We start from the raw sequence: 15,338 nt of genomic DNA, 5'->3' as shown, positions 1-15,338 counted from the left end.
CCAGCCACAGAATGCCATCTCTCTCTGCAAGACTACATAGTCTTGCAGACTTGTATTATGAAGGTTTTACATGTACTTTTTGTGAATCCACACCTTCAGTCCTGTTTAAATGACGGTGAGACCACAAACCACTCTCGTGGCAGTGAGCTCTGCAGCCACATGTGCAGCACGTGAAAATCCAGCTCCTGGTACCAGATTCACATCTGTGGACTTTCAAATTTCTATAAAGTGCCCTATTTGAGAGGAATGGGGCAAAATAAGCTTTGAGTTCAACTTGTATGTGACACAGAGTGCATTTCATGTGATTACTGCATCATCTCCTTTTTCTCTTCAAGCTAGACAGTGGCAGTCTCTGATGTATCAGTAGGCCAGCTGAATTAACCTTAGCAGAGACAGAAGAGGTAAAAGACTTTTCTACCTGAAATGTTCAGAGAGAAAAATCTTAACCCAGGGTAGTCATTATACAGCTTGGAACCAGTTCCCTAGACTACTTTGTGGTAAATACTGGAATGAAGCTCTTCTTTCCCTTGCAGTGAAATTGTTTATTTTTTAATTACCTACTTCTTGGAAAATACACAGCATTTAAGGTAACTTTTGAGCTAATAAAAACCATAATTGAACCAGGATATTAAAAGATGGATGTAAATTGGTTATGGATCTTTTATAGCAGGGATTTTTTTATGACTCAACAGAAAAACAAGAAGCAGGAAATCTATTTCGATAGTGAAGCACTAAAAGTCTCTGCCTGCTCTAGTGACAGGATTAGAAGATATAAATATTGTGGAGTTGTCAAAGCATCTGCTTGAGGATTTCAGATTACCTAGATGGTTTGACTGGAGTTTCTAAAATGTGTTAACCAGAAAGGTTTATTGAACTTTCTAGAGGTGGACGTGATTTACTTTCTTTAAGTGCAAAAAAAATCAAGGCAGTTTTTCTTCCTGCTGAAAGATTGCAGAGGGCAAAGTCACTTTGCTGCTTATTGAAGTAGATACTGAACTGCCATCACTGTATTCACTGACCTTTTGTCTCAGTTTGACTCAGGCTGAGAAATTGAGCGGCTGCTTTCATAAAAATTACCACTATAATCTTCTACAATAACATGCTTGAATTTTTCTCTTTTATTTTTTCCCCCCTTCACCTCATCAAACAGCTTTTTCCTTCCCCAGTGAGTGTTACTACACTAGAGAAGTACCAACAAATTTACACTGCTTGGTTTACTCATAGGTAAATTCCATTTCCCTGTATTTTCCCTCAGTTATAGTGCCCCTACACACTGCTTAGATTGTACCATATCTCTCATTCTCAACCCTGAATCCCTCTGATATGGCCCTGGCATCTCAAATAAATGATGCCTAGCTGTCTGACATATTCCAAGGAGGGATTTGTGCACTGTCCAGTTGCAATCATCTATTCCATAGCAATGATACAAAAAGGCAAAAAAATTGTGGGGGAACCCTTTTATTTTTGTGAGACAGTTTATTTGCCATGAGTGGGCACAGCTGGATCCCTCCAGCCCCAAGAGAACATGGGTGTAGGCAGGTTTGTAACCCAGCACAAGATGAATGGGCAGCATTAGGGGAATGACAGGACAGCAGAACACAATAAAAAGCAACTCATGAGGGAGGCTGGCTGGTCAACTTTATTGCCATGCTCCCCTCACTGCAGTTATAACATACTTGGCTGTTGTTTTTTCCATGTCAGGTTGCACAATAATTTGTGGAGGAGAGATGAGACAAGGATGAGATGTTGAAAGACTCCCTAAGAATAAACTGGATAGCAAAGAATAAATGGCACAATTCTTTGGCAGGATGGGGTTCATACTCCCCTCAGCTGCAGTTGAGATGCTTGGGCTGGGGCCTAAGAGAGAGCAGAGAGAATTTGGGTGCCTGATTCAGAGATCTGAAAAGCCAAATGACTGTGAAGGAACTTCCCCATCCTCATTCACTGAAGAGCTGAAGGTGAGCCTGCTCACTTAGGTATCCTTGTTAAACATCAGCTGCTATAGGTGTGAAAACTCTCTCCTTCACTGTTCTGTAGTAATTAATCAGTAAACCTGTAACCACCAATAGAAGCCAGGAACTGAACTGGATGCTGACACATGACAAGGCTCTTGATACTGGCATGGCTTTTATTCCTATCCAGTATATTCTGGATATTCTTTTATTCCTATCCAATATTCTTAGCAGAAATCTAGTAATTTTTCTATTGAATATTATAAGATATGCCAGGAAATCAAAAAATAATAGTTAAAAAATTATACACCTCTGGGCACCCATACTTTGAATTCTTTCCCAGGATTCGAAATAGTTATCATAATGCCCAATTTCTTGCAAGGCATGTGATAACTATGATTTTCTTTAAAGCTCTGAGCTTCTCCATTTAAAGTATACTTTAAAGTGGTATTTCAATTATCTATGATGCGAAGAAAGAATGAAATCATCTAAGTGTCATAAAGAAGATTTTTTTTCTGGATTCAAGACAGCCTTTAGAAAGTTTGCATGAGTGTTTTCAGAAGGAACAGCCAAATGTAGGGAGACTTACTCTGTAGCCAAAGGGTAACCCTCTGACAAGACCTTTCTTCAACACCTTCTAAGCACCACAGCCCTTCAGGTCTCAGAACTCTCCCTTAAATTCCCTGAATGTCTACAACACTGGAGGTAAAGATGAGCAGGAAAAGAAAATACCCAGCAGAATGTTTTTCAGAAATTTGTTCCAGAAGGAAAGACACTTTCTCCAAGTAGAAAAAAAAAATAAGCATGAAAAAAATGCCACTTTGGAAGCAGCCCTGCAGAGTCATCAAAACTTAAATAACTTATCTTGGTTCATCTCTTGGGAGTACAGCAAATGCCAGAACAGAGACAGAGCACAGCTTAGTGGATACAAGTGATGGAAAACACTGTGGTATGCATCAAATCTTTAGAGATGAAAATGTGTTTGGAATATTTTCAGCACTTTCATTTCAAATGGCATCAGAGAAGCAGTTAGGGAAAAGGATGAATTAATGGGTCAGAATGTATAGATATTCCAGGGGGTTTTTCTGTCACTGGATTCACTGACAGAAATTTTAAAGCAAAAGAGAGGTGGTTATGATGACACAGTCTATCTGGTATCCATGAGGCAATAATATATAACAATTGGCAATATTATGTCTTTCCAGAGTAGTTTAATATAAGGAGCTTGATGACAGCTGGAGGTGGTGGGCTTATTTTTTGTTCTTGTTATTTTTGGTGAAACTACTGAAAACCTTTCAGGCCCTTGCCAGATTTTATTATTATAGCTGGGGCTGTAATAATACTAATAACTTGCTTATTTATGGTTTCACTGAATGTAGGAATGGAATAAGGATTCACTTACCTTCAGCACATAAAGATGAAAGAGAGGGGGAATTGTGAGTCACTTATTATTTAGCAGTCTCATTTGGGCCAGTTCTACCAGGCTTCCACCAACTTCATGGTATCATTTCAAGGCTTTGATCCAGGTTTTAGCTCAGCTCCACTGCATTAAAATGAATCCTCTTATCTTCCCTTTTTCCTTTCTTAGGCACTGCTTTCTCCTTTCTCTTTGAGCATTGTTGTAGCTGTCCCTTAGCCCAAGCTCTGTGTGTTTATGTGGAAATGCCTGCCATCAGTGATGTGCCCCAAAATCCCACCACTTCCCAGCAAGCACAGGCTCTGTGTAAAAATGTTCTTAAAAAAAACCCCAGTGCTTGCCTGGTTCATTGCCTGTAAACAGACAAGAAAATGAAAAGGTGAAGAAGCCTCCAGGCGTCCTCCATGCCTTGAGCTGTGGAAAACCATGAAGTTGTAGACCAGCTCTAATGTCTTGGCCTGCCTGTTGAGCCCAGAATTGCCCTGAGGAGAGTGAGACATCACCTGTAGATCTTTGAGCTCTGAGTTGCAAGATAAACTTTGAGCAGGAAAAAAAATTGGCAGACAAGAGACTGGAATGGATAAATAGACTGCCATAAACATTAGCATTTCTGGGTGCCACATATGCCTTTGAGGTCAGGGATGATGTGCTGTGCCCACATTTTTCTGGACACTGATTGTAGAAAAGTTCAATCTAAGTCATTGTTTCTATGCCAAAACCGTGTTCCTTCAAAAGCTCTGTGTTATCATGTGCAATATCATCATCACTTCTAATGTAACAGCTCTGCCAAAACACATCCTTCTACTTTTATTTTTCATACTCAAGTATTTTGCAAAGTATATTTCTGATACTATAATGGCAGTCAAAAAACTGAGAATGCTGATCTGGCTGGGTTGTAATTAGAGCTGGACTAATTATGGAGGTAACTTCAAGGAGTATCAGTGAACTGACTATTCTTTAAATGGACTGAATCTCTGTACCCTCATCCTCTTCAACAATGGATGAACAACAGAACCTCCAAGTTAACAGCAGAAATGATGACCCAAAGAGTCTGGCTATCTTCCTGCCATCCTTTGAGTATGAACTGTATGTGGTTGGCACACTTGATGCTTCTGTGCCGAGCCTTTGCACTGGAAAATGGATCTCAGCTGCATCATCATTGCAGACTCCATTCATGTCAGGGTTATTATGCTGAGAGGAAGCAGCTGCTCCTTCCAGACCTGCATGCTTGGGATCAGAGACGGACAGCTGCCACCATCACCAGTTAAAGCAATTTGGAGGGGAGGCCAAAGATATGTATCACATAATGGAGATGGAAAGGCTTACTGCTGTGTGATCCTGCTATTCCACAGTTCTGCCAGGGCTGCAAAAACAGGCATTTCTCTTGCCTGTGAACAAGGTAGCACATGTTTGGCAGACAGTGCAGGGCTTGGGATCTCCTCATGTGATTCATTTCAACAGCTATGTGAACTTGTGATAAGGCAAGAACAGAAATAAGGGGTAGGGGCAAACATGGAGCCTGATTCACTTGAGATCCACTGTGAAGCACAAGTGAATGATTCCACTGATTTTGCCTTGGAATGAGCTGAGGTATCCACCTGAGGAGTAGCTCTTGTGGTGAAATTTTGCCAGCATACAGCTTTGCTCTCATTAAACCTTTCTGAAGGAAAGTGTTGTAATCAGGACAGATTTTTAAGGCCTGATCTTTACTCCTTAAGCTGTTCTCTGTGGGCCCTTGCATTCATCCTCGGGGTCTCTCTCAGACTGGCTGCAAAGGCGATTTAGTTGTCAACAGCATTTCAGAGATGTAGAAATTAGGGCAAGGGGGCTCTCTTTCTGATTCCCTGGGTCACCTCAGCTTCAGCTCCTGGGTAGCAGCAGACTGCAAACTGCAGGCAGGTGACTCCTTTTGGACAAATTTTGGGGCATTTAATTCTGGTGCAGATCAGATGCTTCTGACTAAGAAGCCAAGCACCTGCATGATGCTGGTTCCTTTTTGTCTCCATTGTGCTTTTCTCACAGGCTGTTTTCTGCACAATCATGTGGGTTTTTTTCATCATGTCTGATTCTATATTATATATATATTTGTATATTATATATACAAATGCAAAGGTATTTGTATTCCTGCTTTTGTGATCCAGAATACCTTCAAACTTCATGGCATATGCTAGAATCACAGAAACATAGATTAATTCATGTGAATACAGCCTCAGGAAGTCTCCACTCCAATTTCATACTCAAAGTAGGGTCAGTGCTGAGCTCAGACAAGGTTGCTTTGGGTTTTATCTGTTGTGTCTTGAAAAACTTCCAAGGATGGAGCCTGTACACAAATCTGCGTCCATGGCTTTGCTGGCATCATAGTGAAATTCTTTTCCTTTCAATGTCATCAAAACCTTTTGTGTTCTTTCTTTCACCCTCCCACTAAACACCACTATAAAAAGACTGGCTCCATCTTCTCACTAGGCATTCCCTGTAGGTATTGGCAGGCTGCTACCACAGCCATCTCTTCCTCAGGCTAAACACTCTCACTGTCCTCAGCCTTCCCTCGCAGGTCCCGTGCTTCACTCTGTCTGACAGTACATCCTTTGTCATTGATCTCGGACATATCAATGCTCTCAAACTACTCTCCAAGATGCATCAGTTACTGAACAAAAGAATTTTTAAAAAAATTAAAATTCTCTATATTAAAGATACTTCTGATCTGCTGGGCACAGTCATCCCTGGACATACTCTCTGTTCTATGGGAAATAAGGAGATACTCTAAAGCAATGGTCAAGAGCCACTGCCCCTGAAGTGGTAAAACTTAGGAGGATCAGGGCAGAAAGCAATGTGAGTAGAAGGAGGAAACACCATGTTTGTCACAGTGGTGATTCTTATCCCCAGCCTTGCTGCCCTAGGGAATCCTGCACCACTTCAGTCACTCTGTGTGCGTTCAGTGGCTGAACTGCAAGAACCAATCTTCCGTCCAACAGTTCTCTAAGAAATTTCCTGTAGTCTCCATTGATTTTTTTCTGAGAGGAAGACATATATAGAGCTTTGCTTTTTGCTTTCCTTTTGCACGGAGAGAGCTTTAATTAGTGGCCTTTGTGTTTAACTGTTGGATGTGGCCGCCTGTGGTATCTTGAGGTTATTCACATTTGTAAGTGTTTTTAAATGTTGGGTCTAAGCCACCCAAAGATTTTACAGCAGGGGGAAATATTCAGTTGCCTGAAGTTTTTCCATTACCTTAAACCACAGGAGTGGCATACAGGTGCTACAGAAAAGCAGTACTTGTACTAAAGATCTTGTATTAATGTTTCTACTACAGGAAATTTTTTTAGGAGGTGGGAGGACAAATGTGGGGGAGTTCAACTTGTTTTGCTGTTATTTATTTGTTCCTTTGTCTTATTCACTTAAGGGACAAGACATGAGTAAAAATGGTGATGACTTATGTCTATTTTTTTTGTTCCCTTGAACAAAAAGTCGCAACACTTGCCCATGGCAGTCATATAATTTCCTTCCTCTCCTCCTGTTTGTACTGTGATGACCTTGTCTTTGTCATCCCATCCCATGACATCCCAGTAGCTCTTCTCCCTGCAGCTTTTCCCAGAGTTTGAATTTCCAATTTATAAAGAAAACCTGTTGGCCACATCTCCTCCATAGAATAGGTGAATGAAAAAGAAGGTGTTTTATTCCTCAGTTGTTCTGCTGATTATGACAATCATCATATGACAGTTATTAAGCTCTTTTTTATGATGATTCTACTAGTCTCTGCCATTTACCAAGACCTTTTATCAGTTAAGGTTCCATGTTACTTTATGAACTTGCAGTATCCATGGGGGCATAAACAGGATGGGTGAACTGCAGCAGGTGCTTAAAAGTAGGGGAGCACTGTCCAGCAAATACACCTGGAAAAGCAGTCTGCAAAGCAGAGGTGTGTATCTACAGCTCCAGAACATCAGAAGCTCATTAGGTTCCAAACCTGAAACCAATGTTATTCTCTGCAAAAATTTTTTAAGATATATATGCCAATAACAGTCATGTTATTGACTATATATGACTGGCAACAGTCACAGCCCCAGATAGTTTTGCATGACCATGTGCTAAGGAGAGAAAAGAGAAATATTGTCCTTCAGAAAAAAGAAATGCTTGATTGGGCACTCGTAATGTTACAAATGGGTATTGAAGGCAGAGTTTTCTCCTAAGTGATGAATAGCAAGGGTGATCCCAGGACAGTTTACAGCAGGGAAGAGCAGAATATGATTCTGGATCTAGTAAAACAATGAACTAGGACTAGTCCCCAGACACCAATCCTGTTCCTTGCCTATTTCATAGAAAAGTCATGAGCCTACCAAAAGCAACAGAAATTTTGCCATTGGCATAGACAGGGCTTTTGACCTATTGATTTTTTTTCAGAGCAATTTACCATGAGATTTCAGGCTCTGAAATTGGAGTGTGGATGAGTAATGCAGCTTGTACAGTGGAGCCCTGCTCTCAGCAATCTCTGAAGTCAGGCTTCCAGGGCCAGTGCTGATGTGTGGAATTTCACAGCTCAATCCAGGAACACTCTCTAACATCCTCCCAGTGATTGCTGTTTTCAGGAGCAGCCCGATATTTAATTAATTTCTAAACCTGCAGAAAAGTAGCTTGTGTGCAGAGCAGATGAAGTGAATCGAGCACAAGCAAATATTATCTGAGTATTTTTGTCATGAATAGATAGCTCTGTTAGCTACAGAGGGAGCTCAGATTAATTCTGTGAATCTCAAACCCAAACAATATAGAGGAGAGACATAAACACACTGTACATTCAGTGGGTATGCACTTTCTGACAGAAACACTGGTTATTGTTGATTAGCACATATAATTTTGATCATTTTGGATTTATTTTCCTTTGTCTAATATTCACAGTTCTGCCCAAACCCCTTGTTTACACAATGACAAGAAAAACAGATAAAGAGGAGAAAATGCAATGCAGATCAAGCATGTTGAGAAATATATTAGTAAAGAATTAAAAAGATAGGAAATAATAAAACTACAACAGAGCATAAAAATGCATTCTATACATACACACATGGAGAAAGAGAGATTATGCTTTGAAGGCATTGTGAGCTTTTGATTTTCTATCTGTTGCAGAACAGACCCATTTTAAGGAAGCAGGAAAAATGATTACTTGAATTGTGATTACCTCTAACAAACTTCTGTGTTTGCTGGAGTGGTTGCAGTCATTCTTGGTGATATAACACCTCCTCAAATAAAAATAGGAGGACAAAAGGAAAAAAAATATCTAAGGTTAAGCACTAAACTACTTGACATTCCCCATCATTAATAGTACTACCTTGTCAGTTTGCTTCTAAGTCTCAAAACAGCTTCATGAACTTTCTTTTCAGACAGAGAAAAATCTCAAATGTCTCTTGTCACTTCCTGCATAGAGCCTTGCAAAACCAAAACTTCTGGCACACTTATTCAAATTCACTACAAAAGCTTTATTTTTGTCCTAACCCTAACAAAGGCAGGTAGAATGAACCACTTCCTGACCACAGAAGACAATCTGCATCACAAGATTTAGAAAGAGAAGCTAGGAAATGCATGATTTTTTTTCTCTTTTCACTACATTATCTTTATTCTCAGCCAGACACCAGAATAAGATGCATCACCATTTACTTGCTCTCAAACATTTCCCAGTACTGAAAGAACAGAAAGTATCAAAAGTCATGTGCTGCAGGTCATGAAAAATTTGCTAGAATGCCTGAAACACAAATTTCTGTTTGTGTTTGAAGTCCATGTGTATTTACATGGGAGTTGAAGTCATATTGACTCTGGTTTTCACAAGACAAATAGCATCAGATTCTCACTGCCTGTTGTAGAGAGACAGCCCCCCTTCACCTGTGAGGATTACTGGGCAACAAGAAGAGATTCTTCCAGAGAAAGTGTAAGAGTTCAGCTCTCTTAATCTCTCTGCCACACCTGTATTTGAAAATAGCTGTGGACTGTGTTCTTATGTTCAATTATAAAGAGATTGTGCGGAGGTATGGGGTATGAATTTAGTAAATCACAAGATCCATTTTTCCTTCTTACCAGGTGTAATTAAATTATTGTGAATTCCATCTCTTGGATGCTTGATCCTCTTTGCAAAGGTGATGCAATGCAGCTGTGCTGTCATGGAAATGCTTTTGGTGGGGTTGTGGAGAAAGCACACTATCCCTTGAATCACAAGGTCTGAGATATACAAAACTTACACAATTAGGAAGAGAATAAATGCCTATGTCAGTGGCAGGGTGGGTTGGATAGCATTTGTTTAGGAGGACCAGAATCATTATGAGTGGATACAAAATTATGAAAGATCTCTGTGAAGAAAATTTACATTTTTAAATGCGCTTTTACAAAATAGTAAATGTACTGAAGCAGATAATTAAATGTAAAATTACATTTTCCAACCCTAACATTAGAAAGATTAAGAGGTTAAACATTAACCTGACTGCAAATCCCTCCACTATGTCTTTCTACAAATAAGAGTGTCTGCATTTTAATTATTTGGTGCTGCTCAGTGCCTTGAACATTCAATGGGATTGCATTGCATGTCACAACAGATCAAGAGCAGAGCAACAAACAGATCCAAACTAATTAAAAACTGAAAAAAATCTAATCCTACTTCAATATAGTTTTATACATACTAAAAAAAAAGCAAAAAACAAACCCAAACAAAAAGAAAGCTTTAGAAATTTCATGAGAAACATTCAGGACTATTTATGTGGAGGACACTGATGTTGTAGGTAACATGTTTAAAGCCTTAAAAAGTATAGAATTTAGAGTGAACCTCATTTACCCTACAAAACGAGAAAATGTCATGACAGTGCTTTGCCCACAGCCTGAAAGGGCACCAGGAGCCCTCAGAGATTTTTCTGTTTACTCTGTGACTGGGTCTGCAGCAGGGAGCAGCAGTGCTTTAGCATGTGCTGCTGCTGAAAGGGATAAGCTGGAAAACTGGGGGTCACTGGCTTGGACATCAGTCCAGCTTGACCCAAGGAGCTTGCCTAGAGAATGGAAAGTCATTTGCCTCCTCTTTGACAAGCCCACTCTAAGATGAAAGCAACACACAGCTGTTTTCCTTCTCACTGCCAGGGATTTTTGTGGTTTTTGTATAGAAAGAAGGGAAAAATAACCCACTGAGAAGCAGTTATACCAAAACATCATAAGCCTGTTATATCATGAACAGAAAAAAAGGGACCAGCAGACAATCTTTTTCTTTTTTTTTTTTCCTTTTCCTTGCAAACATTTCCTTTCAGCTGTCCCTTTGAAGTCACAGGCTTACAGGGTGAGTGACTGAGAGCAAGGAGCTGTGAAATGAGCCTTTGAGCCACAGATCTCTCAAAGAGCTCCACAAGGAGTGTATGAGTGGGGAACACATCATCTGCAAATCAGTGTGGGCTCACTGAGGCTTCCTGCAGCCTCTGACTCCAGAGAGGCACAGAGGCACAGATTTCAGCAGGGGAAAATCACCTCCCATCCTCATCCCACCTCCCCACCGGGGTTATCCAATTCCCCTCTGGGCAGTGGCTGTGTTGGTGTGACCAGCTTATGAGGAAATAATTGAGTAGAATAAATACACTGGAATTTCTGATTGTGAAAAAAGACTATAACTTTTTGGAAAAAACATTTTATATCCTCTTCTTTGAAGAGGTTATGTAGGCCAAGTCTCAGTTAATGGCAGTGGATTTGAGAACTTAAATATTTGAATGACAATTGAGGTGAGATTTCAGAACTTCAAGTCACTTCAGTGTTTCCACAATATTGTTCAAAGTGCGAGGCTTGAAGAAATGTTACCCTATCTCTGTGTGGGCTGTCACAGGATAATACAGAGAGGTACTGAAACTAAGGTAAGTGAGGAATTCTGACTGAAAACAGGCATTAAGGGGTGACGATTTGAAGAGCCTGTGTGAATGCCCTTGCAGAAGTCTTTTTCTTTCCTTCTTCTAATCAACTTATTATACATGCCTCAGTCTTGTTCCCATTTTTCTTTGTCACATTCATCCCATTTATTATTTTCTCTTGCCCCACATCCTTGTGTGTCTTTCCCTAGGTATATTCTGCTCTTCAGGTGGGTGCTGTGTGGGAGCACGTTGCAATGCAGCAAACAATGCTGGGTGGTTCTGCTGCTCTTGCTTGGCACAGTGGGAGGGATTTAATCTCCAACATGACACTTCAGGACACAGCAGATTGATGAAGGAGATTATTCCCTAGGTACACTGCTAGATTCTATTCTTATTTAATTTTACTTCCCGTAAGTTTGCTTTACCACTAAGTCCCAATTTAAAGAGTTGTTATGCAAAGATGGATTAAGTTCAAAGAAGTGGACCACTGCAGAAGAATAAGGTAAAGTGAGACCTCAGAAAATGAAATACATTAGTCAGTAGTCTTTTTTTCCTTTTTTTCCTTTTTTCCTTAAACATGTGTGCTGTGCAAAGGTGGTCTGAGATGTAGAAGCAGAAACAGGAAACTTGCAGACAGTAACAGATAAGTCTGCCGAAGAAGGGCAGAGAGTAATACACAGCATAACTGGAATTTCAGGACTGTAATAAAAAGAGTTTGATATCCTCATCACCACAAATGGCAGAAGAGCTGATTTATCAGCAAGTCATTCTACCAACAGTTGTGATGAAGCTGACGTGGTGCTTCTGCCACAATGTAAAAGAGGTTCCCATGTGGGAAATACAATGACATGGTCTCTGAATTTTAAAATCAACCTCTTTCTCTCTTTTAATTAAAAACTCATATTTGAAATTTAATGGAATGTGCAAGGGACATCAAATACATTCATCACCATCACTCAGTGGAAATTTTTTTCATTGCTAAAGTGACAATATGAATTTGTGAAGTTTGAGATCTGTGCAAAGAGTAATGGCCTGCTCTTCTCCATCCTGTGCTAGTAAATGCCCCTCAGGTTTTTAACTTTTTTGGCTTCAAATAATCCAGTTTATCCTTTCTTAAACCCTATGTTTCAAATGTTCCCATTATTTTATTTTGGTCAATATTCAAGGGTGGTCAAAATCTGATGCAAACAGACTTTACAACATCTCTTTAAAAACCAAAACGTGCAGAGAGCTTGAGAGTATTTGCTTATAAATTTTAGTCTACCTGACCCTGTGATGATTAATACAATTTTTACAGAAGGCACATGGTCAGAGACAAGTCCCTCAGTTTCCTATTACTAAGTTAAGCTTGCTAAACATTACATTATTTTTTAACAGAGGCTTGGTGAATTAATGCAAAGCTAAGGTATTTTACCTTGCTGAGGGTAGCTGCAGCATGTTAGTACCAATATCTGGACCCATGCATCAGAGCCAGATTTAGACACAGATTTGTTAAACCTGTAATAGAGTCAAAACACAATTAATCTGTAGCTATAGTCTATGTGATTAAAGTTGGTAGCAGTCATATAGTGAAATACAGCACAGAGACTTGGGGGACCTACTCTGATACAGTAGCTATGAAAAACTACTAAATAAATCTCTCTTTTCTTTGGCAAGGACTATGTGATCCTTGAGGTTCTCTGTTCACAAAAGGAGAGATGATTGTGCAGACCCACAGTAAACAATCATGATTGCGATCACCATATTTATAATGAGCTATAGCAAACACTTTATTTTAGATTTTTAAATGTTTTTGTAAGTATTTTGTTAGGCATTGCTTCTCTTTCCATCTTTCACAACCTTTTCTCAGACTGCAGAATGAGCTTGGAAATATAGATTCTTTTTGGAAATTTAGATATCACTTCTTTCTGCTAAGGAAATGACCTAATTAAGTTCCTTCAGTATTTCACTGCTTAAAATACAGTCTGCAGCAATACAGGCATAGAAAAAAATTAGCTGCCCTCTCAGAAACAAGTTTGAACTTCTGTTCAATATATGCTTAAATCCTTGCAAAGAATTTGAGCCGTTCCCTATTATATCTGAGTCACCATTCTCTCCTGTGCTCCTAATCTACATCTTAGGTAAGCTGTTAAGTAAAATGGAATATGTGTAAAAATCCCCAGAATTTATGGACACAGAAGAACAGACTAGATTTTCAGACTCTTGAGAATTTCATATAAGACTGACCATGATGGTATTCAAAGGAGTATTAAAAGCATTTGCTGAATTAAAAAAATAAGGTCGTTTCCAAAGCAGATTTGAGGATTATCTGATAGATCTTTGTGAGTGAATAAGAAAATCCCGTGCAAAAGCCAGGTACTTACACCATTTACAACCTTGGGAAAAGGAAAGATTTTCTTCAGCTTCAGTAAAAGTCTCTTTGGGCTCTCATATGTTAATATTCCTGTCAGAAGCCCCCTACTCTGACTCTGTCTGATGAACACAGTGAGAGTCTCCATGGGTTTATTCATGATCCCAAAAGGACTCCTTATGTCTTGGAGGGATTTGCAGATATTCACGGAAATATCACGGAACCTTATTTTTGGACTCACTGGCAGGTTGAGAGGGTTAATCCATGGTTCCTTGAGAGACCCTCCCTGTACTGTACTGCAGTTTCCTGGGGTGTTTTTCATGACCAATATTCCTACAGGCTCTTGCAAAAAGAAAAAAGAAAAAAAAGAAACTAGGAAAGAGTAGAAAGCCTGAGGTTTGTTTTTTTATTTTTTTGTTTGTTTTAGGGGTGTTTTGTTTGTTGTTGCTGGTTTTGTTTTTGTTTTTGTTTTTGTTTGTGGGTTAGTTGGTTGGTTTGGGTGGTTTTTTTTGTTGTTGTTTTGTTTTGCTTTTTGTTGTTGTTGTTGTTTTTTGGGGGTTTTTTTGTCTAGGGGGTTGGTTCATTGGTTTTTGGTTTGGGTTGGGAATTTTATGTCTGCTTGTATGTTAAGTTGGTTTCAATCAGCTTTCTGATCCTTCTCCTCTTTCACCAGCTTCACCACTTGTCAGTCAGGGACTTTGAAGAGCTCTCATAAGGTTTTTGTGTTTCACAGCACAGGTGTGACAGGTGATCTGAGGATAATGAAGTTCTGTGCCTCCAATTTGTGCTGGGCTGCAGAGGGACTATTTGACTCTCTCTTTTCCTTCAGAAGAGATATCCTTGAACCCAATGATCTTCAATTCAATCTGAACAGAAACTTCAATAACTCTTCTGCTGACATAACCTTTCTCATGGCTGGGGATAAGTACAAGTTTAGTCTGAGTTCTAGCATGACTATTTTAAGTAAAACGCTTGAAGAAGATAGCTATAGTCAGATAAAACTGGTTTGGTTGATGGGTGGGAGGAGCTTCAGTGAACTTCCAGCAGCAGTGGTGCAGCACGAGGCAGAAAGAAGAAGCCACTTCCTGAAATCCCTCACTTTTATGTCCCTTTTCTATCTCTCCCATAACCTCTGCCTGCAGAAATCAGTATAGGTGCACGGATGAAATGTGTGTGGCATGAGCTAGTCCCCAGTTTTTATTTTTTGATGACATCATCCACTCTTCCAACCCATTTATGGTGTTCTGTGAAACAACTTTCTGAGTTGGGTCATCCCCAAATTGTGACTAAATAATGGTGATAATGGTGGTTGCAGTGGATAAATTCAGGCCTCAGTACGTTTCTGTGCATGGGTTGCCTCAGTCTAACTGGATCACAGAATATTCTGATTTGGAAGGACCCACAAGGATCACCAAGTGCAGCTCTTAAGTGAATGGTCCATCCAGGGATCACAACCACAACTGTGGTGTTATCAGAACCATGCTCTGACTGACAGAGCTTACCCCAGGTCATATACTTCTCCATCCAGACTGCTTGCTCCAGGAATATTTAACTGTAATGGCTTCAGGTTTTTATCAAATTATATCCTTTCTCATTAATTATAATAAAATTTAAACGGCAATAAAATGTGGGTCTCTTCTGCCTGAGAGTTTTAAAAGTTTTTAAAATATTTTTAAGGCATTCTACTTCTGGAAATGACTGTTTTATGTGGCAGCTGCTTATCTGTGCCTCTAGATGGAGATCCTATCCATTTAACAGCCCTCTTGAGAAAG

Source organism: Ammospiza nelsoni, chromosome 5 (genome assembly GCF_027579445.1).
Source record: "Ammospiza nelsoni isolate bAmmNel1 chromosome 5, bAmmNel1.pri, whole genome shotgun sequence".
NCBI classification, from domain to species: domain Eukaryota; kingdom Metazoa; phylum Chordata; class Aves; order Passeriformes; family Passerellidae; genus Ammospiza; species Ammospiza nelsoni.
Note: the sequence above shows the minus strand (reverse complement) of the source record.